Source organism: Pinus tabuliformis, chromosome 9 (assembly GCF_031772625.1).
Source record: "Pinus tabuliformis cultivar Carrire ecotype Pingquan chromosome 9, CPIR1, whole genome shotgun sequence".
In the NCBI taxonomy this organism is placed as follows: domain Eukaryota; kingdom Viridiplantae; phylum Streptophyta; class Pinopsida; order Pinales; family Pinaceae; genus Pinus; species Pinus tabuliformis.
In genome coordinates, this window is record NC_142307.1 from 934,630,987 (window position 1) to 934,658,173 (window position 27,187).

Consider the following 27,187-nt stretch of genomic DNA (forward strand, 5'->3'; position numbering starts at 1 on the left):
CCTCACGCTCTGTTTTGGCTTGTGCACTGATCAGAATGGGAATTCTGTATATGGTTTCCTCCCCAGAACGTGGAGGACAGTATCCCTCAAGTGTTTGTTCTTTGCAAACCATTCAACCAGTCCTGTCATGTTTTTCACTCTATCGAGTCTTGCCATAGAAAAGATAATGGGCTTTTTACGGTCATTCAAAATACACATGTGTTCAGCTGTCTGTTCAAGATTGAACAAGAGTTCCTCAATTGAACCATGTAAAGCAGTAAGACGATGTTGCTTCTCTGTATAAGGGAAATAAATCTGCATGTCTGCTCCAGGAGAAACAATGTTGAATTTGGGATCAAAAACATCAATTCCATGAACCACACGATAAAGACCAGGAAGGGTGAAAGCAGTGTGGCTCTCATACTGTCCAACAGTATCCTTGCTTCCAGCAATCTCTTGATATGTGCTAGTGATAATAAAATCTGCATGATTCATTGCAATTAGATCTGCAGTAAACTGGCAAGAGAAATGGTATTTTTCTTCATATTTTTTCCAGTATATGTCTGAATCTGGGTATTTGGTCTTCTCCAAAGCATGGGCTATGTTGCACTGAGTGATTCCTTGTCTATGTGAAATCAGAGATGCAACTAAATTTCCATCACTGTAATTGCCAATGATCAGATCAGGTTGACCTTTTAGCTTTGTCGTTACTTCATTTAACACATCCTCTGAAAATCTTTCCAAGTAAGGCCACACATCAAATCGAGAACCCCATTTTTGTAGAACTCATTTTTCTGTTCTAAAGGGTACCCGGAGTATCCTTGAATGTTGTGTTCCACCAATTCTTTCAATTCGTTGATTGCATGTTGTACCATAGGCCTCAGGAATCAGCCAAGTCACCACAATAATTTCAGGTTTGATGTCCAACCCTTGATGTTTTATTCTCAGCAACATTTCATTCTTCAATGCATGAACTTGATCAAGTATATACACAACCTGTCCACCAGTATCTGGCATTCCTAAAACATTTGCTTGGCCAAAATAACCCTGAGGTGAAAGAATCACAACATTAAAGACCATAGGAATCCTTCCTAGAAACGTTTCTAAAGTTGATGGATCAGGGGCCTGCAGAGTCTCCAAGAGCAAATGAATCATATCCAAGACATGTTCTGCATTGTCTCCCCATCCTTTTTCCAATCCCATTTCTTGTAATTTGTATTCAAACTCTGTATATGGTGTATTCTTGGGGAACTTTTTAAGATGTTCCTCTGCCTTTACCAAGACTGAGCGTAGCTTGGACAAACTTTGTATTCTCTCATTCAGCATCAGCTTCTGGCCTCTGTAGCTGTGTGCTCGAAGGAAACCCAGCAAGGGCTGCATGCTTTCTCTATCATGGAATAATCTTGAGGACAAATGCTGATTGAGAAATTGAACTCCACTACCAATGGAAGATGGCCGTGTTGGGTGAGGAAAAGATTCATTGAAGGGCTCAAGGTCTAGCTCCAATGCATATTTATCCTTGACACTTTCATCCACAAGGTGCTCCTTGAATTCCAAATATTCAGCCACAGAAAGTTGTTCAACAACAAGTTCATCAACATTGACACGGACATAATCCCACACACCAGGCCTTGGCCGTACTGCAAGAACAATCCATGGTGGAAGAATGATGGCCTCTTGTGTGGACCTTAACACATCTCCAAATAGCCCATCTTTGAGCGTTTGAAGTTCATCATTCTCTCCCAATACCTCTGTTAGTCCATCTAATAAATGATGAGGCTACAAAATCTTCTTCCCTTGTGCTACATATCTCTCTTCAAGCTCCAAATTTGATGAAGAAAAACTTGGGCTTTTCTGCTCTTGAAGGCTTTGCTATACTTTCCTGTGGGACGTCTTCCTGTAGAAACACCTGTAGAGTGCCCCTGCGCCTTTGAGCGAGCCTGATACGCAGCAGAATCTTGAAGACAGGTAGAGAAACTGGTGGAGGATGACTAGTTAATCGTTTTGTGCATACTTCAGTTGAAGATGTGGCAAGTGCAGATGAACAGCAGTTTGTGAGTTTCAGCCGAGCCTTCTTTAATTGCTGCGTGATTTGTGGTGAAGGAGTGAGGTGGCTAGGTGTACATGGCCACATGCAGATGACAGTGCTATGATGAGCTGCATGTCCTCTTCTCGTTAATCAGTTGCACTGGAGTTAAAGCCTCTACCACTGTCTGTTTATTTTTTATTTTTTATTTTTTAATTTCCCGTGACTGACTACACACATGCGCTGATGATCCCTGGATGAGTGCAATCAGACTTGCTACCTTTTTGGCTGAATCCCACCATCTCATTCGTTTAGGCAGTTCTCAAATTACATTCATGCAATCAGAGGAATGAGTTTCAGTCACGTACCTGGAAGTCAAATGTGGCTGCTGTGAGGTGCTTTTTGTTGCTGCATGCATTTGTTTCGATGGTTGCATGATGGCTTGGTGGCTGATTCATGGCTATTTTTCTTGTGCAGGTATCCTCTGGCCGGATCCATGCCGTAGGAGCTGGCTTCACATTCAGATTTGCACCCTCAAGTTGTTGCTGCTGAATTTTCACAGGACCAAAACTTGTTTTCACCATTGCTCCCGAACGATAGATCGGATCGATCTGAAACTTGTTGAACATGTTCCTATCATCATTATGCACCTCCCATAGCAAAATTGCTATCAATGGATTCACAGATTTCGAGAAAAATGGAAAATGGTTGAAGATTTTAGAGATCAATTTCTTGGAAACCGTGCATCGAAATCGGCTGAAACTACTTGGGTAGGCTACTATCACCCATGTGCATCTCCCCATTAAACAGGTTTTGAAACAGATGCACGGATATGGAGAAAATGCAAAAATGGCGGAAGGTGATGGAGGCTGATTTCTTGGAGACCGCGCGCCGGAATTGGTTGAAATTGCTCGAGCATGTTGCCATTGTCCCTATAAAACTCCCCCTATAACAATTTTTCAAATGGATGCATGGTTTTCAGGCTAGGGAAAAACAAATTTTGTTCTATGTATTTTTTATTCAAAGCATTTTGCAAGTTTTTTGCATGGAAAGAAAAACTGAGCTTGGGATGTGATGCAGGCATGGAGATGATGGAGGAGGAGTTTGAAGATTGCAGGAGGACTTCTAAACCCTTGAGGAAGCTATCATGTTTGCCAAAATACCTTTTTCAAATCCATTTCTAGCTTCTTGTAGAAATCCTGTAATTTCTACAGGAACTTCCTGTAGAACACACAGTTTTGAGGAAAGAAGCACAATGATATGGAAAAAATGATGGAGAAGGGTGAGGGATGGAAACATGGATCCTTACAGGTCTCATGGACAGATTCCCGGCCTTTAGGTCCTCTTCAGAGATCAATTTTGGCTTGTTTGTAGGCTTCCTGTAGAAGACACAGAACTTCCTGTAGAAAACACAGAACTTCCTGTAGAAGGCAAAAAACTCTCTCTGTCTTTGTTTTGAGCGATCCCCCTGCAATGTCCTTGCTGCAATCTGAAATTATTCAATGGAAATTAGTTTTATTTTTCTTTTTCTCCTTTTTTTTTTGTTTTGGAAACAACTAGGGCGCCTCATGGAGGTTTTCACCCTAATTGCTTGCCTTGGGCGCCTCCAAGGGAGGTTTTCACCCAGAGATCTTATTCTCTTTTCTTTTTTTTTTCCAACCCATTGAATGCCTCATGGAGGTTTTCAATCAATGAGCCAATCTAAGGTGCCTCCGAGGAGGTTTTCACCTTAGATTTTTATTTTTCCTCTTATTTTCATTTTTTTATCTCTTTTCTCTTTTTTCTTTTTTTTCTACCCTACCCTACTTGAAAAACAAAATCATTTTCAAGAGTAAGAATACTTCCAATGGAGCCATGTGCACATCGGGATTAGAGACAAAATGATGTGGCAGCTTGAGATGCATGCTTTGACAGCTATCCGGATTTCAGAGACGAAATGATTTGACTTTGAAGGGATCAAACATAACTGAAGAAGAGAGTACTGCAGCAACTTAGTGACTGTCTAAAACCATATTTCAATATAGCTCTGATATCCTTGGTCCTTTTGCTGATCTGGATCATGTTTCATGTCACCTTCTACCATGACTTTCTCATTTTCCTCTTTTTTCTGATCTTTCTCTTGAATACATGGAAGATTTGATGGTAACCATGAGGGAACTCTCTCGATCTCTGATTTTGATGCCTTCTCTTCATCAAGTGTAGCCCATGGTGCTTTGATCTCATCTTTTGAATCTTCTTTTGCCTTTGGTCCTTTAATGTTGTCAATATAATCTATGTTTTGCAACACTCTTCCTGAGCTATGGTGAAGATCATTCAGCTCAAGAGGAGTCATTTGGACATGTTGTGCCTCAGCTTTGCAATGGAGTTGAGCTACTCCAATGTGTGGATTTGGAAATGCTAGTACGGGTAGCTGAGTGGAGGCGTATATTTGAGATGGATGTGGATGGGGTTGTGGTTGGGCAGGCATTTGGGGCTGCCTTGGTGGAGGAGGAGGCGATGGTTGTGGTTGAGCAGGTGGTGGAGGCAAAGGAGTGGGAGGAGAGTTGTGCTGGGGCCTCCACCCTTGATGAGGTGCATTCCACTGAGGCTCTGGCTGGGCATAAGAGTGAAATGAATGAGCAACTGGTTGGGAATAATATGGATCTGTGAAGGAATAAGGAGGAGGTGTGAACCAGGAAGGGTGAGCAGGGGGAACCCAAGAAGGTATGGAAGTGGTTTGATAAGGGTCATAATAGGACTGGGATGTACCTTGCATTCCCTGTTGGTAGGGTATGGGTCCATGTGGCCTCCTTTGGTTCATATAATAGAGTGATTCAATGGCTCCTTTGGCTCTCTGATATGCAGCTTTAAGTCCAGGCAAGGAAGGGCACTGATTCGTAAGATGGTATTCTTCACAAACGAAACACACTTCTAGGGAGTGCATTGGACATTCATTCCTAGGATGCATTCTAGTGCACCTGGGACAAAAGATGGCCAAATCCCTCTTGGCTTCTTCTTGCTTCCTTTGGATCCGTAGGGTATCCAATTGCATGGCAAGAAACTGCCTCATATCACTCTTGAAATCTTCCATCTGATTTTCAAATTCGTTTTTGGACAAGGTACTACTCCCAACATTGCTGCCTGCAGCCATTTGCTCCAGAGGAATGGTTTCTTCTTCTTCTTCCCTTGAGTTCTTCAAATATGTCTTGCTATCCACCTAAGGGTTCTTTAATCATAGCTATCGAAGAAAAGAAAGGTTGGCTGTGTGAAACAGTGGGGGTGTTGTGCAAACATTTTTCTGACTTATCTCTACTCCTACAAGGCATGAAATGAAATCTTTTTGGTTGACTTTTGTTTTTTTTTTCTACTTCTACTTGCAAAACTGAAATAGATTGAACTGCAACTAACTATCTTGTTGAAATGAAAATGTGGAACTGAAATGAAAGCAGGAAAGGACTAATCTATTTTGCTCAAATGAGATTGCAGGAATGAAATGCTAATCTACGCTTGCAGAATTGAAATTGCAGAATTTGAAATGCTAATCTATGAAAGCAGGAAATATCTATTCTACTTTTGCGGAAATGAAATTGCAGAATGGAAATGAAATAAACTACTTAGCAGAAGGTTGTAGTAGAAAATAGAAGAAAAGCAGCAATCACCAATACTCTGACGCTTCCCCATCAACGGCACCAAAAAGAGTGGTGAGCCCCAGTATTGCAGCAATAATGCTGCAATTCCCAGAACTCCCTTCTTTAATTTTATCAACCTGGTAGTTCGTAACAAACTTGGAAGCGACGGTGCTGTATGCACAAGTACTAGCTCTTGCCGCAGCTGTCACTTGGTCAGCTGGCACAAGTCCGCTAGCAGCTTAAGCCAACTTCTATGAGCTCTTAGAAGAAGCTTTTTAATTGATGGATGAAATCTAACTCGAAGGAAGCTAATCTATTTGCGAAAAGAAACTGAAAGCCAAAAAGTAACGCAAACCCTAGCAAACCCTAATTCTACCAGCTAGTCCTACTGATGCAAAGGAGAGAATGCAAACTACTGGAAGGGATGCCATTACTTCTATGAAGGTAAAATACATTTGTCTAGACTACCTCTACCTGAAGAAAACATCTTTTTGTATTTTTGAATAAGTTATTAGAATTATCATGCATGTGCTTTTAACTAACTTTTTACTGTGCAGGGGTGGATCAAGGAGGAGAAATGCTTGGAAAAGGTTGGGAAGGTTCAGAGAGGGTCTAAGGAGTCCCTAACACCCTTCTGGAGAGTTTCACAAAGTTTTGCTATCAAGAAACCTCATTTGTGAGCTTCTACAGGAAGTCTGTAGGGGTTCTACAGGATGTTCAGAGATTTCTACAAGATGTTCAGAAATTTCTACAGGATCTTTAAAAAGTGGATTTTAGAGGATGGGTGAGTGAGGGAAGATGCATGAAGGGATAGGGAGGTAGGATAGGGTCCTGGAGTGACCCAGGGACTGGTGGATGGAGTGGTGAGAGGGTGTAGAAGGCTGACTTGGCTTAAAGAAGGCTAAAACAATGATGGAGCAAGAAGGTAGGGTTGCGTGGGCAAAAGGACAGGTGTGAGACGAGGAACCTAGCTAGGAGATGGAACAACTGGCTCTGATGAAGCTTAGGTAGATGAGAGAGTGGTAGAGATGCCCTGCACGGTGTACATTTAACCGAATCAACAAAGTCTTACAAATAATCAAAGTCCTAGCTAATCTAATCTAACTGTCAATAAAACGAATGAACAACAGCTTTATGTGGAAAGAAAACCATGTACATCAATCATGCAAAGAAACATTTCAGAGATCTGAACCCATAACTAACTTCTGAAAATGAAAATAGTACACTAAGGATTGCATGGTCAAGCAAACTAGTGTTTTTGTTGGGGCAGCACTATTTCTTCAATTCCAGCCCCGAATCCAATAAGGATGAGGTGAAACTGAGAGTGTTGTTGACCCTTTTCTTGGAGCTTTTTTCCTGTTATTATCCTACCAATCTATTCTAAACATAAGAAGCTACTTTAACCATCAAAAGCAATCTAAATAACAAAGCAAGATTTAAATCTAAATAGCAGATTTTATTCTAAGAATGCAGCAAAAACACATAAAGATAAACAAAGGAGGTACTGGGCACTTGAGATGGGCCCAACCCCAAGAGCTACAGCCTCCTAAGAGAGATTTAGAGCTGGTGCAAAGCTGGATTCATCTTTATTGAGCAAGAAAAGAAGAGTTACATCAAAAATTGTCCACAAGGGAAAGCTTGAAAATGTGCTGAAATGCAAAGCTAATCTACTAACTAAAATCGAACTACAGACTAGCTAACTTCTGCCTACAAAGTGACTAACTACTAGCTACAAAATTACTACAAAATGACTAACTGAAATGAGGCCCTAAGCCCTCTTATTTATACAAATTGAGGACCCCAACAGTCCTAAACTTTAGGGACTCGGCTACCTAAAACTTGCAGTTAACAACAGTCCTACTTGACTTGCTTGGCTGCCCTTGTGATAATTGATTTGGTGGCCCTTGAACTCCGAGCTGATGGTGGAGAATTCGAGGTAAGGGCCCATAAATGAATGGGACACCTTCCTAAAAATCCTCTCCCTTGTTCTCCCACGAATTTTGCTGCCAAGTGCTCATTAAGACCTTTGATTTTGTCTCCAAATTGACCAAAAAGACTACACAAAGCACACATTAGACTTGTTGGCATAATGACTAACCCAATTCACTCTATTAGCATAAATATGATCAAAAACATGCAATAAACTAATGACAATGGTGGATTAAGTCAAATTAGGAGGTAGAATGAGCCCATATAATTATCCATTTTTGGGGCTCATCACCTCTACATGGGAGGCCATGTATAATATACTGGAGGAAAAGCAACCAAGTATTCTGGAAACGAAGATTACAGTTGATGGACGTGATTCCTCATATGCTTCCATGTTAGAGACAACATGCTCATTTTTGCACCGCATAGCCGTGCGCCCGAAGATAATCCCTTATACTGACATGGTTAAATGGGTTATTAATGAAGCTGACATCTCAGACAGAGAATTCAAGACAAGAAGCTAAGAGGTTATGGGATATTTTACCCTAGATAGCCTATGGCGTATGTACCACCTACCAGAGCCACAAGTCATCTACAACAACCAGTTCATCGAGAAGTTTGCCAAAGAGAACAACGACCCGACAGACTGCACCTAGACCTGGTCAAATAATGAGGACAAAATCAAGAAAGACAAAAACGTTATGTACACTACTTCCTCTATTTGTCCCCCTCATTGATTTGAAAATGAAACTACTTTTATTTGCAGTTCAAGGTATTCATTTCCATAAAATTATATGTGCAAATTGTTTTACATGTCTTGCAATTGAAACAAAGTGTTCTTGGTAAATTTCTGAGTCTTATGTGTAAAGGAGTGTTATTTCATTTTACTGTTTAGCATATTAAATCTGAAAAACACAGCAAGATAAAATCACATAATATAACACAACAGCTGATGAGGCAGTTCACCCCTCCTGGGCTACATTTGCTGGGTCCAAGGCCCCCAAATGGGCATGTCCTTACTCTTATTAGATGCTCAAATTGGTTATACAGTGATAAGAAAGCCTAAACAGGAAAAATAAGCTGTGGAAATGAGTTCAGAACACAGAAAACAGTAAATATTGGCTTTGGTTTCACCTCCAATGGTTAACCATAGCCCAATATAGCTCCAACACTCTCCCTGATGGCTCTCCAAGCATCTTGGCTAAAAAAGTACCTGAAGATCAGCTCTGTTGACTCTACAACCTGTAACATTGGCTCTGGAATGCTCAGAATACCCGAAATAAAAAAATAAAAATAAAAATAAAAATAAAAAATTGCTCCAAAAGGTTCTGTCTCCTAAATGTTATGACCAACTGAAGTTTTTTCCAAGTTGGCCTAAGGAAACTCCACCAAACATGGAGTAACTACAGTTAGCTCTGTTAACTTTGGCAAAAGCGCCTAAAAAGGTGGACTCCACTCCAGTTTTGTCCGCGTGGTTTGGGTGGCATTAAGTGTTAAGGTGGGTAGTGGTCACATGGACCGACTACCCCACCGCCGGCGGAACCGTGGAGCCAACGGTTATGAAACTGTGGCATATAAATGTTATGCGAGACCACCGCCGAGACATGTGAACATGCTAACTATAAAGCTTAACCATCGGGTTCAATGTTTATCCACCGGGTTTGACCTGTGGTTCCGAGCCCTGGTCTTATGGATAGGGGGCTGGCCCCCTTTCCGCCCCAACCTTACCTTTAACAAACTTTATATATGTGATAAGACCATAGGTTGTTAAGAACTGATATGTGGGCGGGCTAGTCGGGCCTGTGGGCTGGCGGCCACCTGACCTGGGGTCGATTCCTGCCAACACACAATAATTTTGCCACAATAAACCTGCAGTCTTGGGGCCACATGGCGGCCTCCAGGCAGGCCACGTGGCATCCATTAATTGGCCACTGAAATCCATAGTATATCCACTGTGCAATCCAGAGTTGACAAATGTCGATCTGTGATTGGATGAAGAAGGAATATATTTTTTTATTCAAAGTCAACCCAAGTCAAACTGGACTTTTGCATGAAATTGTGAATTTTCAAACTTGAATAACTTTCACATACAATGTCGGATTTAAGTGTCGTTTGTGGCTCTAGGATCATATTGACGAGGCCTATCCTGTCATTCTGGTTTCAACCAATTCTAAGCAATTCAAAATTTTCCACTTAGGACATGATCACCTGATCACACATCCCAAATGGGAAGCTTTTGGACCCCAAAAGCCTTCAATGCCTGTTAAGAAGGTGAGGGTATAGCTCCCTCACCTTTTCCACCTCCATCCACTTTGCCTTATTCGGTTTGCTGCCTTTAAGACCAACCTGAACATAATCAACATTTCCCCTCCTCGAAGTGTGTGTCCTTTTGTCAAGGATAGCATCCTCTTTCAACTCATCCAAAAATTCTGGCGAGAAATCATCTATGGATGGTAGCTGAATGTCACTTTCATGATCAGCAATTAAAGGAGGTTCATACAAACGTAAATTTTCCACATTCACAACGGAATACATTTGCATATATGAAGGCAAATCTAGTTGAAAAGCATTATTTCCAACTTGTTTAAGGATCTTGAATGGACCATAACGAATAGGCTTTAGCTTTTTAACTTCTCCTTGCATTCTTTCCTTACTAATATGCAGCCATACCTAATCTCCTTCTTGAAACTTATGATCAACTCTATGTTTATCATGTCTCTCCTTGTACTTGCCTTGACTTATTTCAAGTTGTTTTTGAACTTGCTGATGTATGAGCTAAATTCTTTCAATGAATATGCAAGCTTTGTCAATGTCACTATGCCCATCAGTGGCAACATCCTTCTCAAGAATGAAATCTAAAGGTGACTTAGGCAAATACCCAAAACAAGCTTCAAAAGGTGAAGTATTTGTAGAAGAGTGCTTCACCGGTTGTAAGCATGTTGAATGTAATACAAGTGCTCATCCTAAAGCTTGGGATGCTTGCTGCAATAACCTCTCAAAATATGTACAATGGTTTTGTTCACTACGTCTGTCTGGCCATCTGTTTGTGGATGGAAAGCAGTACTCTTCTTCAACTTGGTATCCATCATCTTCCATAGATTGGACCAAAAATTTCCAACAAGTTTGGAATCCCTGTCACTAACAATAGAAGTAGGTAAGCTATAATGAACCCATACATGTTGAAAATATAAATCAGCAATTTGTTCAGCAGTTATAGTTTTCTTACATGGCATAAGAATACACATCTTGTTGAATCTATCAACTACTACATAAAGATAATCATGCTGCTTTCTAGATAATGGTAGACCTCCTACAAAATCCATAGAAACACTTTCCCATGGTCTAGAAGGTACCGGCAATGGCATATATACTCCAAGCTTCCTATTGCTAGGCTTGCTTGTAGAACATAATGAACAACCTCTAATGAAACGAGAAACACTATCTACCATGCGAGGCCAATAACAATACCTCTGTAAATGTGCCACCATTTTGCTTACCCTGAAATGTCCAGCAATAAGAGAAGAATGTGCTTCTCTCATGATACTTAGTCTCTCTCCCTATGGTATACATAACTTGCCCATATGAAACAACAAAATTTTATGAAAATGATAATCATTCTCCTCAACATGATTCCCTTCACTCAAGTTAGCATACACATCCTTAAAATCAACATATGATGCATACTGTTCTATGTAGCTCTCATGTACAATAGAATCATTCTTAAGTAAAGTAGTAGCACTAATAATAAGCCTTGAAAGCATATCAGCAACTTTATTGAAAACACCTTTCTTGTACCTTATTACTAAGTGAAATTGTTGTAGGAAGCCCATTGATCTGAAATGTTGTGATTGCTGCAATTTACTTTGTGACTACAAGTACTGTAAAGGCTGATGGTCAATATGAACAACTGTTTCTTTGCCCATCAAATAGTGTTTCCACTTTTTGACGCTTTGTACCAACGCATACAACTCCTTATCATATGTAGGGTAATTCACAACAACACCATTAAATGTCTCATGATGAAATGTGATAGGCTTACTGTAGAGCTATAAAAAGGGTCTCTTTCACCTCTAATTACGTCACATTAATATGTCAATCCGGGAGCGTTTTGTTATTTCAAAGAGTGTCTCAGTCTGAGACTATCATTTGTCAGAGTAATGCTAGTAGTACAGCGTTCAAAAATACAAGAGTAAACAGATGCTTGTCTATAACTAAGTTACTTCAAAGGAGTAAATCACACACTCAGAAAACTAGGCAACTTATCAGTCAAGGGTTCGGCAGCGATAACCCATCCCTTTGGAAACTGATGGAAAGGAAATTAGAGCATGGACCACGGGTCTGGGAGCTAGATAGTAAATGCCGAGGCTCACTACAGCCTTAGATCGTCTCTCACACCAAAAAAACAAATGCTAGTAAATGGAACGGCAGATAGAAAAATGGAACAACAAATAAGAAATCGAACAACAAATCTGGAATGGAACAGCAATTCTAAAATGGAACAGCAATTATGAAATGGAACAGCAATTAAACAACTAAGTCTCACGAGCAGTAATCAAACTTAATCTACTAACTCAAATGCACTCATCATAATCAAACAACAATCTTTCACTCTTAAGGCAAATCAAGCAGCACACACTAATAGAACATCACTAATTACTGATAAGTTATGGAACAGCGCTTGGAACTCATATACACACACAACACGCTTGAATAGTAATCTGATCAATATTAATTAACAGGAATACGATTGCGTTTCAAAATAGAACATCATTACTTCTGAATCCAACAATCGTAAAGAACATAGCTTTCAGATGAATTCTATAACATGAATGTACAACACAAAAGCTCTGTAACAAAATAGTGACAATATTCGGTCAAGACTAATAATATTCAATCAACTCTGAAAGGATCAGTAATATAATGCAGAGTCAATACAACGGTTCTATCTGTAAAAACCTTAATGAATTAATCTTAACAAAGCATGTGATGTAAACTTATAAAGCATATCAGATTACCAAATAACGACGATAAGCAAATCACGCAGAAATCAAATCGTAGTAATACAGAAGCAAGTGTCCTCCAGGGCCGGGCCCTTAGCCTCCAAGAGTACACCGCTTTAGGTTAATCTAGACGCAAAGATAAGATAATCACCAAGTTTGTATTAATGCATAAAACAAAAGTACAATGAACCAGTTCTCAACGAGACTCGATGATCAAAGTTTTGATCTTTAACAGAAATTACATAAAACCATAATCCCCCAAAGCTAACAGTGTTGTCCCTCTATATAAAGTTGATGGCGGAGATGTCTAAGTAACAATATAGATAAAGCAGTGATCCCTCAGGAGCAGGGATCGTGAGGGATTCGCCAAACCGTTAATTCTTAATCATCTCTTTTCTCCTGCGCCGAGCTGGTGTCTTCTCCTCTTTTTCAGGGCCGATTTGCTTCGATCTGCTTAGCCTTGTTTGCACTCGGTCTCCCGTCAAAGGGACAACAGTTACCTTGTCCTTGTCTTTTCCTTTGGAACAACAACTCCTTGTTTTCACCCTTTCCTGCACGGGAAAATGACGATTATTAGCGATTTAAGTCTTGCATATTAATCTCACATGTTTTGTTATAATTCTTTATTGTTTTCCAAGTTCATGAAGCAAAAAGGTTTACAATTTCTACTGAAAAGCCACTGAAATGATCATCAAAAACATACCTTTTTAGTACTCCACACACCCCCCTGCTTACCATGTTTCATGCCCTCATGAAAATGTTGTAGTTGACATGCAAGGAAGTGAGAGAATAGGCTGGAGAAGGAATCTCATGCGGAGGCCTACAGCCGTGATGAGTAACTAGGTAGTCAAAGAACTGGCCTATTTGACCCTCAGGCATCTCATACAGGGCTTGATATCCGGGTGCAGGGTGCCAAATAATTGGACTGCGGAATCTATATCCTAACCAGGATGGCCCTGCTCTCAAAATGCTTTCGCCATAGAGGTTCAAACGGTTGGCAGCTAATTCAAAATTCTCATACTTAAACGGTTCCCTGAGTTGGATATTCGGATTAGAGATTTGGTACCGAAATTTGGCTGCATCAATGGCGAGGTCTTTGATAGAAAGAAAATATTCTAAAACTTTTCAAATGAGTGCCTCATGCATGGGTCCTAATGTTTCAATGACACCCGGAGTCCTCATGAGGTTTCTATGTGCTTTCCATAACTGCACTGGGTTCCTAGGCTCAGCCCTTACCCACAAATCTAGGCCATTTTCCTGCCTCTGGAAAGTATTATAGGCTTTGAGCCATTTAATTTGATTAACCCCGAATGAGATGAATGCTTGCAATTGGATGTCTCCAACAAAAGGGCCAGGGTTCAGCTCAGTCTCCTGATCTAGCACAAGGTTATGCAAATAGAATTCGCACAGCAATCTCTGGACCTTCACCCCGTAGTGTTTACAGCAGTCTATAAAGTCATTGACAGTGTTAATTTGTATGGGGGCACCCACTTTAACAGCTTTTATTTTTAATTGTAAATACCGTTCCAGTAAAAACAGAGCATAATTTTTGGCAGGGGCCCTACATGCTAAAACGTCATTGTATAAAGAACACAAGGTATCCATCTGCTTGATAACAGTATCTAGCCTACGAGTTACCTTTGCAACTTTTTCTTGTTCCTTCCGCCAACCTTCAAAGGCCTGGCTTTCGGATTGATTGACGTTCCTAAGTTGCTACTGTAGTTCTTCATACTTCTCGCGAGGGACCGTTTGCTCTCTAAGCTTTTCTGCTTCTTGTTGAGCCTGTTTCAACCCCTTGCACAAGGTTACTGTCTTTGGATCTCTTCTCCATGCAGCAGTGGAGGCCGGGAGTTTTACCTGAACTTTCTTATTGCGTTGTTTCGAGTTCAGAACCCTTATCACCCCTGAGGGTGGTGCCTCCATCTGAATTTTCTTGTTATCCATTTCTTTTTTAACATGAATATCAGTTTGCTGCTGTTCCTTTTCAAATGGAACAGCAGTCTGTTCTTCAGCATCATTTGGAACAGCAGCTGGATTTTCAGCAGGGTTTTGAACAGCAGGGCGATTTTTGGTCCTCCGCCTTTTTGCCTTGCGGAGTTTTACTGAAGTGGCCACCTTTTTCTTCCCTGCGGTCTTTCTTACCCTCTGCCTTGCTTTCAGGATTCTGATCTGCTGGTGGAGCTGGGCTATTATGCTCAATAATCTCTGTTGTTCCTTTCGCAATTCTTTAATTTCCAAGGTTTCATTAGAAGGAATAGTAGGCTGTCTGTTGCGGTTTGGGCCGTGACTAGTCCCTGGATCTTCCTCCTGGGGTGTTTCTTCATTGTTCTGCTCCGGCTGTTCTGTGGTAGGAACCTTAACTGGTTCTGTCACTTCCTGGGCAACTTCTTTTTCTGCCCCTACTTCCTCCGGAATTTCCTCCGGTGCTTTAGGAACAGATTGTTCCTGTTCAGTATCTCTTATCTCTTCTTCATCATGAACAGGCAGATTTCCTTCTTCTGCCTCTTTTGCATGTGGTTTTTCAGATGCATTTTCCTCTTGGGGTTTGCCGTGGAGGTCTGATGGACTGGAAGGTTGGCCATACTCACCCATATTGGCCAAAACTGCGGCCAATTCATCTTCTCCCACTGGGTCCTGTGGTGGGCTACCTTCCTGCTGTCCCATTTCCTCCTCCTGCTTGGATTGTTCAGCTTCTGCCTCAGAATGCTCAGCTTCTGTTTCAGAATGCTCAGCTTCTTCCTCATTTTCTTCTTCGGATTGCTCGGCCTCCTCTTCCGATTGCTCGGCCTCCTCTTCAGATTGCTCGGCCTCTTCTCTCTCTTCTCCTTCAGCTTGCTCTGCTTCTTCTTCTGGCCGTGAGGATTGCTCGTCCTCAATTTCTACTGGCTGGCTGGTGCTTTCCTGAAGCTTTTCCAACCTTCCTTGTATCCGAGCTAACCGGACTGATTTTCTGTGTTTCTCTGGCTGTTCGGGTGTACCGGTGGCATGCTTACGCTTTGTTGATTCCTGGCGTGTTTCTGGACGTTCAGATGTACTAGTAACATGTTTTTGTTTTACTAATTCTCTGCGTTTTTCCGGACGTTCTGGTGTGCTAGTAGTATGCTTTCGTTTTAGGGATGGTGTTGTCACCCTTCCCTCAATTATTGCAATTAGATCTTCCCAGCTGCTTTGTTGTTGGGTGAGGCTATGACTAACAATTAATCGAATTAACCCATGGTGACTGACAACTGACTCTACATGCTGTGCCTTTTTTAGGCTTCGTGCAACGTCATGAAGTAACGAATTCAAAAGTGCAGGCAGATTTACAGAGCATTTCTGCTTTAAAATAGCTAAGAGTTTAAGATGTCGTGGTCTTACCACGTCTTTTCTACCCTCGCAGGTGATGTAGCTTTGCACGGTTCTTGCTAATTCTACCCAGGGCTCTCCTAGCATTGCTGGCAGAACTCCCTTCCCTTTAATCGTCAAGCTCTGGGTTTCGTCCTGGAAGATTTCTATAATCTTCTGTAGTCTTTCCTTTTTTAGCGTCCATACAGGTCCGGTGGCTGTTAGTCCTGAGACCTCTGCAATTATATCATCGGTGACTGTTATCTGTCTCCCCCTTACTATGGAGTAATCCTCCTGCAGATTCTGTAGGAATTCAATCGCCACTGTTTCGTTGGACTCCTGCAAGCGGTTGAGATAAGTCAGCCACCCTGCTCTTTCCAGGATCTCTCGGGCAGCAACTTGTGTAACAAAAATAGAAACAGCATGCCGTTAAGCCGTGCCATACCCTAGTACACAACCTCTCCCAAATAGTGAGCTGACACATAATCCAGGGAATAATGAGGTTAACCTCCCCTCCCATAATGTGATAGGTTGTCCCAGTCGTCAAATAAAGGAGCAGCATCCAATCTGCAATAGAGTCATAAAGGAACAACGTATGAAAATATGCAATGTTTAGAAAAACAACAAATTACTGAAATCGAGGCGTAAAGTTGGATCGCGTATTACGTAAGAGGCTGCTGTGATATGATGCGAGGCTGGGGGATAGGACGCCTGTCGTACTTGCCAAATCTCAAGTGGTCATTGTCACTTACTTTGCCATGATTGGTGGTAATAAATTTTCATGCGATATATAAGTCGGGAAATAATATATGATTAGTTCGTAGGATATAAGAAACAAAAGAGTATTAGTATCTTACCTATTGGTGTAACCAATGTGACTTCAATACCATTAACAGTGCTCTGCTGCCGACAGGTGTCCATAACCTTGGCAGAGTTGTTTATTTCACCCCTGGAACCATGATCCTTTATGTGTATATTAAGGAGTATAATGTCAAAGTGTAGGCCATTATGCTGGCTTGGTAACCAGTTAACCATAATTCCATTCACGAGGAGGGAGTGAAAAGTGGGCAGGCCAGCTCGTGATGAGTCCTCCTGTTCCAAGGTTTATTTATTTGATATACCTTTTGGACCATATCCCTGGTGTGGTGGCCATAGTGGGAATGCCACTTCACTTCCATCCTCATGATCATGGTAGGCTGGCTCTTGATGAGACCCCCTATCCTGCATTTGACAACTTATAATTCATCTTTACTTTTTTCTTTTTCATAAAGCACTTTTCCTTATTTATACACAAAGGGTGGTTCAACACTCCTTAAGAGTAGGAATGGTGGAAGAAGTCTTATCATCTCAATAGGAAGATATAAACCCTTTGCTCTTATTCCTAAACAATAATCAAAGAGGATTAAAGGGATCGTCATGATAAAGATAACCAATCAGAGCAAAATTAGTAAGACAATGACAGCAAAAGATGATGAATAAGTGTGTCCTTCCTTTTGTCCTCTTACCAATACAAAGCCTTATAAAGATAGCAATTTATGATTTGCGGATTTCGGTATGTTGTGATTTTGTGTTCATTGCATAAGTGCATAGCTGTATCTTAAAGACTTTGAAAGAACAGGAGCAAGAAGCATCCTCAATTTAAATCAGCAAAAGGAATAAGTTGTTTCACAAGGAGAGAAAAGGTATGCTAGTAGTGTTCCTTTTGGAAAGAGGAACAACAAAGGAGCATAGATATCAAAAGAGCAAATGCCGTTCCTTTTGAAAAAGGAACAGCAGAACACACCAATGTCGTTCCTTTGAAAAAGGAACAACAAAAATTAAAAAAGATGCTATTCTCTTGGAAAAGGACAACAAAACACTCGAAATGTCGTTCCTTTTGAAAAAGGAACAGCAGCCACTCAAAAAAAATGTTGTTCCTTTGAAAAAGGAACAACAAAAGACGCAAAAATGCCGTTCCTTTGGAAAAGGAACAGCAGAAATAAAAAATATGTTGTTCCTTTGGAAAAGGGATAGCAAACACACAGCAGTGCCATTCCTTTTGAAAAAGGAACAGCAAAATCGAAATGTTGTTCCTTTAGAAAAGGAACAACAAAACAAGCAATGTCGTTCCTTTTGAAAAAGGAACAGCAGAAAATCAAGAATGTTGTTCCTTTTGAAAAGGAACAGCAGAAAATCAAGAATGATGTTCCTTTTGAAAAGGAACAGCAGAAACACACGAATGCCATCCTTTTGGAAAAGGAACGGCAAAAATCGAAATGCTGTTCTTTTGAAAAAAAAGGAACAACAAAAATGACAGAAAAACATTAGTTCAAACATATGTACAAGAACGACTCAAAGAAAAGAACTTATGTACAAATTGAAAAAAGAAATGAATTCCTTAATGAATTACAGGTGAGGAAGACTTTTCTTCCTCTCCTAAAATCTCCATATCAGTGTCTCGGCGTAGCTGCTGGCAGAAGGATTCCCGAGTGAGTGGTTTGTGATAGAGACGAACTCGGTGGCCATTTACTTTGAAGGCATATCCAGAACCGTCAATGGTGATTAGAGTGAGGGTTCCATTGTCATGTACCTTCTGGATTTCGTATGGTCCCAACCAATGAGTCTGGAGTTTCCCAGGGAAGTCCTGAAACCGAGAGTCGTACAACAGAGCCCCATCTCCCTCATGGAAGACTTTGTTTTTAATGAGCGCATCATGCCATTTAGCTCGCTGATGTTGAATCAGTGTTGTATTTTGTAGTGCAGAGAGCCTAATTTCGTCCAACTCATTGATCTACTGTAGTCGATTGATTTGTGCCTCGCTTAGATCTAAGCCAACTTCCTGTGTTGTTCGTAATGTTTGGATTTCGAATTCTATGGGAAAAATGGGTTGTTTTCCAAACACTAATTGATAAGGTGAGTAACCAGTGGTGCTTCTCCATGTTGTTCTATAGGCCCAGAGTGCTTCAGGTAGTCTGGCAGCCCAATCACGCCTATGTGACGCAATGGTTTTCGTTAGGATTGATTCTATTACCTTATTGCTGCTTTCTACTTGTCCATTCGCCTGTGGGTGGTATGGAGTAGTGATTTTATGCTGGACGTGATAATTGTTGAGTGTTGCAGCTAATCTATTCCCAACAAATTGTGGTCCTCCGTCTGTAATTATTTCCCTTGGAAGGCCATAATGTACAAATAGATGGAACAAGAACTGTATGACAAAGTCCTCTGTGGCTCTTGGCAATGCTTCTGCTTCAACCCATTTGGTGACATATTCTGTTGCCACCAAGATATATGTTTTCTGATTTGATGATGGGTTGATGGGTCCAACGAAATCAAGAGCCCATCGCTCGAATGGTTCAATGACTAACTGTGGTTTTAGAGGCATCTCGTCAGATTGACCAGGACGTCCTGCTCGCTGGCAACTGTCACAGGCTTGGACAAATTTCTTTGCATCTCTGAAAATCGTGGGCCAATAATATCCTGTCTGCAGTACTTTATGTCCAGTTCTGCGCTCAGCAAAGTGTCCACCACACGGTCCATCATGACAGGCTTTTAGGATGTCAAAGATTTCATCTTCTCGAACACATCTCCTGATATGCATGTCTGCCCCTGTGTGAAACAAATAGCCCCCAATCCATGAGAATTGAGCACTCTTCTGAACAATCTGTTTGCGTTCATTAGGGGTTAGGTGTTTTGGTAGTTTACCTACTGCGAGGTAATTGGAAACATCAGCATACCAGGGTGTGTGAACGGCAACAACAAACAGATGTTCGTCCAGAAATTGATCCTCAACTGCTGCTACATTGACTGGCTTTGGCATTCTTGAAAGAAAATCGGCTACAAGGTTTTCTTTTCCAGGTCGGTCCTTGATTGTGATATCGAATTCCTGCAATAATATCAACCATCTAGTTATTCTGGAATTTGTGACAGGCTTATTTGCTCAATATTTTATGGCAGAATGATCTGTATACAAGATAACAGGATATCCTGTAATATAATGTCTAAACTTATTGACAGCATGTATTACAACTAGGAATTCTTTTTCAGTAACAGTGTAATTTAATTCAGCATGGGATAAATTTTTGCTGATGTAATAGATAGCATATGGTTTTTTATCCTCTTCCTGCCCAAGGAATGCGCCAATGGCTGTATCTGAGGCATCAGATGATATCTGGAATGGCAAATCCCAGTTTGGTCCTCGAAGGACTGGGGCTATGGATACGAACTTCTTTAAATCCTTGAAAGCACGCTCACATTTTTCTGTCCAAAGAAAATCAACATTACCAGTTAGTGCATATAAAGGTGAAACAATGTGCGAATAATGTTCTATAAATCGTCTATAATAACCTGAAAATCCAAGAAAGCTACGTACCTCTGTTTGAGTAGTAGGAGTGGGAATAAGCAAAAGTATTTGGATTTTGGTTGGGTCTACCTGAATGTCGGCTGCTGAAATATAGTGTCCTAGGATAAGTCCTTCAATCATCATCATGTAGCAATTTTCGTGGCTTAAGCAAAGCCTGGTAGCGATGCAGCGTTGTAGGACTTTTTCTAGGGTGTCTAGTGCTAGATCAAAATCATCTCCATATGGTGTAAAGTCATCCATGTATACTTCAATTCCATCATTTATTAAATCTGCAAAAATGCTAAGGATAGCCCTTTGGAATGTGGCAGGAGCATTACATAAGCCAAAAGGTAGAACTCGATAGGAAAATGTTCCCCAAGGACAAGTAAAAGTAGTTTTGTCCTAGTCTTCAGGGGCAATCTGAATCTGATTGTATCCACTGAAGCCATCCAGGAAAGAAAAGAATTTCTTTCCTACTAAAGTATCTAATACTTGGTCTATGAATGGGAGAGTAAAGTGGTCTTTCTGTGTTGCTTTTTTTAGTTCCCTGTAATCCACACAGATTCTCCATTCCCCATTCTTTTTTGGTACCACCACAAGCAGAGAGACCCATTTACTATCAGAGATAGGATAGATAAAATTGACATCTAAAAGTTTCTGAAGTTCAGCTTTTACCACATCTTTTAGATGAGGATTAAGTCTCCTTTGCGGTTGACGAACAGGTCTGGCATCTTTTTCTATATAAATGTGGTGTGTACATAATTGGGGATCAATTCCTTTCATATCAGGGTAATCCCATGCGAATGCTTCTTGATATTTTCTTAACAAATGGATGAGCTTGGTTTCTTGTTCAGGTGTGAGGTTGGCATTAATATTTAAGGTTTTTCCCGGTTCAATTTCCACAATTTTACTATTTGCAACAGAAGTAACAGGTATTGTTTGATCATGCATATCTTTCAGAGGATCTTCTTCTAATTCATTATCAAATGCTGCTTCTATCATGTGACATTGTGTGCAGGATCTGGATTCAGTTTGACTAATGAAGTTATTAATGGCATCATCTTCTGTTTGATCTTTAAAATCAAGTGCCTCTTGTATAGTTAATGGAGATCTAATGTTATCAGTAAGGTATGATACAGGGTGCTTGTTAGTTTTAATTATTGTGACACTTGGCTGTGCTGGAGGATATAGAACTAAATTCTTGATATTTGGTCCTTTGGTTATGGTCATATTTCCTTGCCGACAGCCAATGTAAGCATCGGCAGTGGCAAGCCAAGGTCTACCTAGAATTAGCGGGTGTCCATCAAGTCGGGTTTTTGGATTAATTATCAGGAAATCTGTTGAATATTCCCAGGAATCTACGGAGACCATAACATCATGTAGAGTACCCTCTGGTCTAACGACAGATCGGTCAGCCAATTCTAACAAAGTGGAAGTGGGTTCTACAGATGTAATGCCGAGCATTTGGCAAGTAGTGGTTGTTAGAATATTAATTGCAGCTCCTAGATCAACTAAGGCATTATACAGGGTCTGACCATAAATTTGAACAGTTACAATTGGATTTCCTGGGTCTTCATATTTAATGGGTGCCTCTTTCCCTGATAGTAAGTTAGATAAGGTGCCGACTACTTGGACTCTTGGATTATTTGTTATATTCCTCCTTGGTTTCTTTATGCACAATTCTTTGATAGTTTTTGCGTATATAGGAATGTCTTGAATGGCTTGGAGGAATGGAATTTTTATGTACAGATTTTGTAATTCTTCCAGAATGTCGAAGTCAGGATACTGTAAAGGTCAAGGTATGACTAATCGTTCTAGGAACGGAGGAGAGGATGTGGTTGCTTGATTATGAGTATGCTGCTTATTCACATCCTCTTGTTGCAACAGATGTTCTTTTGGTAACTGATCTTCAATATGAATTGTTTTATCTCCCTCAGTTTCAATAATACGTCCAGATCGTAACTGAAGATCATTACACTCCCTCAGGTCAGGTCCTATTTCTGGTGATTCTATGATTTGGAGAGATTGGACCGGTCTATTATTTGGATTGGGGTTGGGTTGGGCTGGGAGTTGCGGTCTCATATTAGACTGGGGATTTTGTTGTAAGGCTGGCAGAGTAGGTTGAGGGAGCGGAATAGTTCCTACTGGCTGGTGCATCGGTCTCTGCCAGTTTGTCTGCCAGGCTGAACTTTGTGAAGTAGGGGGAGTCCATTGTGGAGGATATGGGCTATTTTGCCAATATGGTGGAGTGTAAGGGAAATTCGGCCAACCAGATTGGCTTGCCGGATTCAGCCACGGATTTGAAGAAGGAAACGATTGTTGTGACCAGTTTGAAAATGGGGGTTGGGACTGACTTTGCCACATACTATATTGTTGAGCATTATACTGTGGAGGCTGAAAAGAAGAAGTTGGGTCTGGAAACATACCAGATTGTCTCGGCTGCCACTGGCGGCGCTGGTTGATCAAGTACACCGATTCTGGTTCTTCTTCTGCTTCCTTATATACCGCTTTCAATCTAGGAAGTGAGGGGCAGCTCTCCGTAAGGTGATCTTTCGTACATATGGCACATGTTTGGACTGTATCCAGTGGACATTCCTTGTGACTATGCTTTTTCCTGCATCGGGGACAGAAGATCGCCAATTTCTGTTTTGCCTCCATCTGCTTCTGTTTAGCCTGCATAATATCAAGTTGTGTAGTTAGTGTCCCCAGAATATCAGTTTTAAAATTTTCTAATAAATTTCCAATTTCTACACGTGTTACTCCTTCTGTTGATATTTTGTTATCTCTTACAAACCGATCATGTTCTGCCAGTTTTACTCTTGTGCTGCCTCTCGAACTCCTGATACATAAGTCAATGATTTCAGCTAAATTCTCTTGATAAATATCCCCTTTCCCCATAATGTTTAATGTTTCAATCCATTGTTCCTTCATGCCCCTTATCAATGCAGTTTTTAACACATTATCAAGTAAAGGTAGTGATGCATAAGGAGATCTTTGTAGATTGTACTGAAAACGTTCCACATACTCCTCTAATGTTTCATTCGGTTTGGCTATCATTTGGAATATTTCGTCCTTTAATTCTCTAGACCTACAATAATCCTGATATTTTTTTAAGAAAGATTCTTTCATTTGATCCCAATTGTTTATGACCCCACCACCTAGTCCCATAAACCATCTTAAAGCAGCCCCTTTTAATGTAGAGGGAAATAATTTCAATTTATGGGGATCGTTGGTGTAATCATATCCCCTGCACAACACATCAAATTCGAATAAAAATGCATCTAGATCTTCTGATGTGAGACCATGAAATGTAGGGATATGTTGAAGAGGGATTGCTTTCATGGGCACATTTGCTGCAGAATCCACTATAAGGTATTGTAATGTAGAGGTCTGAGTGTTTGGCTGATTCTGAGCCATAGGATCGAATATATGCCAGTAACCTTCTGGGATATCTAGGAGGGTATTCCTAGGTTGAGAGGGAATGGCTTTGACAGGGATAGTTTTAATAGCACTTCCTTTTATTTGGGATAATGAGAATACCTGATGTCTGAGGAGATTGGGTTTCTTCAACAATGATTTTTTCAGCGCTCCCCTTATCTGGGCTATTTAATGGCTGATTTGTTCCAATAGGAGATCTTGGTTCCTTGGTTTCCCCTGTTTCTCCTTCTCCTTCACAAAGGTTGCTGAAATTCCCTTCCTGCAATAGTTCTGGAGTATAATTTTCAATTTCTTGAAAGTCCTGCTCTTCAGTTTGACTATGCACCTCAGCAAAGGCTACAGATGGTGATCCTGTGGCCTGAAGGGAACTAGTAGGTTGTTTATAGATGATTTTCCTGGGGCCTACTGATGGCTGAGATTCTGTTTTCTTATAGATTTCGTCTATGAAGGTCGTTCGGCCAAGGGTCACTGGCCCGTTAGCTTTTTCAGGCTTGGGTGGAGGTTTGATATTCTTTTCTGGTTTTTTCTACTTAGTCATGCACTCAAATGAACTACTAAATTCTATTCAAACAAAGCAACAGCAAATCTGTTAGGAAAGCGGACAGTGGAGCAGGGCTTTTACATGCTCCGTACGCAGGTTCTTACCTTCTGTTTTTAAGATCCAACTCTTCCCTAGCAGGTTCGTACACTACTCTGAAAAAGACAAATGGCTGCACTCTTTCCCCGGCAACGGTGCCAAAATGTAGAGCTATAAAAAGGGTCTCTTTCACCTCTAATTACCTCACGTTAGTATGTCAATCCGGGAGCGTTTTTTTATTTCAAAGAGTGTCTCAGTATGAGGCTATCATTTTTCAAAGTAATGCTAGTAGTACAACGTTCAAAAATACAAGAGTAAACGGATGCTTGTCTATAACTAAATTACTTCAAAGGAATAAATCACACACTCAGAAAACTAGGCAACTTATCAGTCAAGGGTTTGGCAGCGATAACCCATCCCTTTGGAAACTGATGGAAAGGAAATTAGAGCATGGACCACGGGTCTGGGAGCTAGACAGTAAATGTCAAGGCTCACTACAGCCTTAGATCGTCTCTCACACCAAAACAACAAATGCTGGTAAATGGAACGACAGATAGAAAAATGGAACAGCAAATAAGAAATCGAACAGCAAATCTAGAATGGAACAACAATTCTAAAATGGAACAGCAATTCTGAAATGGAACGGCAATTAAACAACTAAGTCTCGCAAGCAGTAATCAAACTTAATCTACTAACTCAAATGCACTCATTGTAATCAAACAACAATCTTTCACTCTTAAGGCAAATCAAGCAGCACACACTAATAGAACATCACTAATTACAGATAAGTTATGGAACAGCGCTTGGAACTCATATACACACACAACATGCTTGAATAGTAATCTGATCAATCTTAATTAACAGGAATACGATTGCGTTTCAAAATAGAACAGCATTACTTCTGAATCCAACAATCGTAAAGAACACAACTTTCAGATGAATTCTATAACATGAATGTACAACACAAAAGCTCTGTAACAAAATAGTAACAATATTCGGTCAAGACTAATAATATTCAATCAACTCTGAAAGGATCAGTAATATAATGCAGAGTCAATACAACAGTTTTGTCTGTAAAAACCTTAATGAATTAATCTTAATAGAGCATGTGATGTAAACTTATAAAGCATATCAGATTGTGAAATAACGACGATAAGCAAATCACGCAGAAATCAAATCGTAGTAATACAGAAGCAAGTGTCCTCCGGGGCCAGGCCCTTAGCCTCCAAGTGTACACCGATTTAGGTTAATCTAGACACAGAGATAAGATAATCACCAAGTTTGTATTAATCCATAAAACAAAAGTACAATGAACCAGTTCTCAACGAGACTCGATGATCAAAGTTTTGATCTTTAACAGAAATTACATAAAAGCATAATCCCCCAAAGCTAACAGTGATGTCCCTTTATATAAAGGTAACGACGAAGATGTCTAAGTAACAATATAGATAAAGCAGCGATCCCTCAGGATCAGAGATCTTGAGGGATTCGCCAAACCGTTAATTCTTAATCATCTCTTTTCTCCTGCGTCGAGCTGGTGTCTTCTCCTCTTTTTCAGGGCCGATTTGCTTCGATCTGCTTAGCCTTGTTTGCACTCGGTCTCTCGTCAAAGGGACAACAGTTACCTTGTCCTTGTCTTTTCCTTTGGAACAGCAACTCCTCGTTTTCACCCTTTCCTGCACGGGTGAATGACGATTATTAGCGATTTAAGTCTTGCATATTAATCTCACATGTTTTGTTATAATTCTTTATTGTTTTCCAAGTTCATGATGAAAAAAGGTTTACAAGTTCTACTGAAAAGCCACTGAAATGATCATCAAAAACATACCTTTTTAGTACTCCACACTTACCATGCTGTAAGCGAACTACACTCATGGCGTAATCACTAGCATCGGTCTGAATCTCGAAGGCCGTCTCAAGTCCGATAATGCAAGAACTGGAGCTAAACTTATCTTTTCTTTCAAAGACTCGAAAGCTTTCTATTGCTTGCCTCCCCATTGGAAAGCATGCTTCACACTTGTCACTGCATGCATAGGAGCTGCTATGGCAGAGAAGTTAGAAATAAACTTCCTCCAATATTGAGCTACACCCAAAAAACTTCTTACCTCTGTAATGGATTTGGGAGTAGGCCAATTCACAATAGCTTCTACTTAGAAGGATCAATTCTCAACACACCTCCTCCTACTATGTGTCCCAAATAAACCGAAGAAGTCTTTCCAAATTCACATTTTGACATTTTAAGAAATAACTATTTTTTCTTCAAAATATCAAGTGCTTTCTTAACATGCATGACATGCTCTTCTCTAGTCTTGCTGAAATTAAGATGTCATCTAAGTAGACAATAATGAAATCATCAAGAAAAGGATGTAATACATCATCCATTACCCACATGAAAGTCGCAAGTGCATTGCATAAACCAAACGACATAACAAGCCACTCAAAGAGTCCTTGTTTGGTTTTAAAAGTTGTCTTCCAAATGTCACTTTCTTCAATTTTGACTTGATGATAACCACTACATAAGTCTAACTTAGTGAAATATTTAGCATATTTAAGCTGATCTACCAAATCATCTATCCTTGGAAGTGGGTAACGATTCTTTACTGTTATTTTGTTCAATGCCTTGAAGTCCACACACATGCACCAAGTTCCATCTTTCTTTGGAATCAACACTATCGGTGACCCACATGGTGAAGTGCTTGGTCTTATGAAACCTTTGTCCAACAAGTCTTTAATTTTCTTCTTTATTTTAGCATTCTCCATGATAGACATGCCACACATGCCTATGTTAAGAAGAGGACAATCTGGATGTAAATGGATTTCATGTTGAATCTCCCTTTTAGGAGGCAACCCTGTTGGTTCCTGAAACATCTCATGATGTGCATCAACTACATCATATAAATCTGATTTAAGCTTGGAATCACAATTTTCAAATGACTCATGATTCACATCAACCTTAGGCTTGATCATAAGAAGTACAAAACTCTTACT

The 27,187-nt window shown here is 40.4% G+C and overlaps 1 pseudogene; it reads right to left on the minus strand.

Annotated features, from left to right (window-relative positions):
* Window positions 1-30: 30 nt before the first annotated feature.
* Window positions 31-26,197, minus strand: LOC149151826 (sucrose synthase 4-like; annotated as a pseudogene).
* Between the last annotated feature and the right edge of the window lie 990 nt (window positions 26,198-27,187).